Genomic DNA, 3,596 nt, shown 5'->3' with positions numbered 1-3,596 from the left:
GAAGAGAAGTCATCAGTGGTTGAAAGATGGAATAGGACAATCAAGTCCAAAATGTGGAAGCAGTTTACTGTTCAAGGTAATACACAGTATTTAGATATGCTACCTAAAATATTGAAACAGTATAATAATACCAAACATTCAAGCATAAAGATGACACCTACAGAAGCTAGTAAAAAGAGCAATGAAGGAACTGTTTACTTTAATCTATATGGTGATATGAAGAAAGTAACATCCAAACCAAATTTCAAGGTTGGTGAGGTTCGAATATCCAAGTATAAACAGAATGTGTTTGACAAGGGTTATACACCAAATTGGACAGAAGAATTATTCACAATCGATCAGATCCAATACACTAATCCAATAACATACAAACTAAAAGATCTCAGAGGTGAAGATATTCAAGGGAGTTTTTATGAACCTGAATTATTAAAAGCCGGACAGGATGTTTTCCGTATTGACAAAGTCATTCGGAGAGATTATAAGAAGAAACAAGCTTTGGTGAAGTGGAAGGGATATAGTGATGACTTCAACAGTTGGATATCGTTTAAGGAATTAAAAAATATATAAAAAATAATCTGTTATATATAATATATTAGTACCACAGCAAATCTGTTTTCGCTATTTTGTAGCCAAAAATATATAATTGTTTCTGGCTATATTTAAACACCTCTTTTTGAAACATTTAAAATATATCTATAGTATTATATAGAAATGGAAAATCAAAATATTCAGAAAGGACGTGGAAGACCTAAAGTATTCACCACTGAAGAACGGAAGAATCATAAAACATTGTACGTGTTAAATAAAAAATGGTACTGTGACATATGTAAGACAGGACGTAACTACACATTAGCTGGCAAATCATGTCATTTGAAAAGTAATAAACATATCAAAAATATGAACAAAAAGACTGACATAAATTAATTCAAAGGATCTGATAATTGGATCATTTGAATTCTTGATTATATTTAAACGCATTATTTTAAGACACTTAAAAATAAAATATATAGTATTATTATAAATGAAATTACTCAGAGAATTGATTTTTTTGATTGATAAACTTGACTATTTAAATAAAGAAAAAAATAAACTGGTTGATAGAATAAAGACACGTTATTATCAAGTAGAAGAAATTTCCAGGGTGTTATATGAAATAAATGATACTGAAAAAAATTAAAGAATCTATCGAATTCGACCATGAATTAAAAACAATGAAGGAATCTTTCTAATTCGACAATGAATTAAAAACCACACAAATTTTTTATATAATTCAAAAAATCTGTTCATCAGATCATTTGAATTTAACCATATTCAAACGCATGAAATTAAAATGGCTTAAAAAGAAATCTATAGTTACAACATATATAAAATGAAATCAGAAAAATCTAACCAAACAGATATGAATAAGAGTGATCTTAAGAAACTGACCAAATCTCAGCTTATCAAATTGCTATTAAAGCAGGAGAAGAAGAAGCCTAAAATTATCATGGTAAATGCCAAGCCTTCTCCAAAACCAAGGACTCCAAAACCAAGAAGGCCTATCCCAACACCTAGAAAGAGCGTCAAACAGATGGTGCATGATTATGAAGAAAACGTCTTTCTTCCACCAATAGAGTTTAGAGACGGATACAAACCACTCCCAATGCTAAGGACTAAAAAACCAGTTCCATTACCAAGGACTAAGATAGAGCAAACAGATAAAGCTCTGAAAGGTTAAACAAAGTCTTATGAAATCAGTATTAAAAATAACAAAGACCCATGAGTGCAACTACATACCATATTATAAGTGTATTAACATCAATGAAAGGACTAAAATTTATTGAAACACTTAAGGTAACATTTACAAAAATGTCAGACGGAGAAATAGTGTATAAGGGCCAAGTCGCACTAGAGGGCAATTTCGGATTTGTTCAGGACAAATCTGACTTGAAATCGGCCAGTGACAAAAAAAATTGTCCAGAAAGCTACAGTCGCACTTGAGAACAAAATATGTGAACAAAACATCACACCATGCTGTCCATCCACAAACCGCGACACGAGGGATCTCAAAATGTTCTCGGCTGACGAAGATGTACGGCGCAAAAAAGTTTAAGATGATCCCGGCATTGAGCCGTCGTCGCTGAAATGAAAGGATTCTTGCAACGAGTCAGAACTCGTGGTAGAAGGAGATGGGCTGGGAGTTCCTCGATCGTTGAATATGTAAGGTGTAGGCATCGGATAGGTCCATCCTGGTGGATATTGAGGAAATTGTTGCCCCATTTCATACGGAAAATATTGGTGGCCCGCGCCTGGATTCATGTTGTTGCGAAATGAGAACGTTATCAATTTTACCGCGAAGTCTATCGAGTCTGTCTACTCTGCTACATATCACCTGTCAAATCATTTCCGAATCAAGACACCCTCGCTATTGTTTTCTACGATTTGTTTCAGTTTGGCCTGCTCCAGAGGTAGTCAACGGCATCTTTGAAGTTTGTTCGTCTGCGACCAAATTTTGTCTTTCGGTGGACAAACCGGTCGCACTTGGTTTTTCATTGTGATGACAGATTTTTGACATAAGTAAACAGTTTTGTCCTCTAGTGCGACTTGGCCCTAAGACCGCATATTTCAACAGTTTAGCTCAAACAATCATAAACAATCTAGAGATTACTGAATCACTTCAAATGTCAAAACAAAATATATTAAATAAGATTGCAGTTTGGATTTCAGAGGGATCTGGTTGGACTGTTCAATCTGTTGGTAATCATTATCTCAATGTAGTGAAATACAAACCAATAAAAGGATCATATATTAAACTTCCAAATGAATTACGAAATAGTGCTAAAGGGTTGATTAATTTGAAAAATGAAGACAATCAATGCTTTAGATGGTGTCATATCCGGCATTTAAACTATCAAGATAAATACCCACAGAGAATCAAAAAAGTTGATAAGTGACATTATTCAGGAATTGAATTTCCAGTCGCTACCAAACAGTACAACAAAATAGAAAAGCAAAATGAGATCAACATTAATGTTTTCGGTTATGAAGATAAACAACCATATCCAATTTATGTTTCAAAAGAAAAGTATGAAGACCATATGAATTTATTATTGATCACAGAAAATAAAAATAAGCACTATGTATTGATTAAAGATTTCAACAAGTTCGTGTACAATCAGACAAAGCACAAAGAGAGGAAACATTTCTGGATGCATTGTCTTCAGTGTTTCAGTTCTGAAAAAGTATTGATCAATCACAAAGAAAACTGCATCCAAGTGAATGGCACACAAGCGATTAAAATGCCAAGAAAAGACAACAGCATATTAAAATTCAATAATTTAAATAAACAGTTGGCTGTTCCATTTGTAATTTATGCAGACTTTGAAGCTATAACTGAAAAAATTCATGGATGCCAACCTAATGATGATAAATCATATACAGAGGCATATTAGAAGCATGTAGACTGTGGTTATGGATATAAGGTCGTTTGTTGTTATGATGATAAATATAGTAAACAAGTACAAATTTACAGAGGTGAAAAAGCCGTTTACAAATTTATGGAAGCTTTGTTGGAGGAAGTTAAATATTGTAAGAAGGTTATGAAAAAAGAATTCAAC

The sequence above is a fragment of the Montipora foliosa genome, chromosome 11, assembly GCF_036669935.1.
Source record: "Montipora foliosa isolate CH-2021 chromosome 11, ASM3666993v2, whole genome shotgun sequence".
NCBI lineage: Eukaryota > Metazoa > Cnidaria > Anthozoa > Scleractinia > Acroporidae > Montipora > Montipora foliosa.
The sequence above is the reverse complement of the archived record's forward strand: the minus strand, read 5'-3'. Positions refer to the sequence as shown.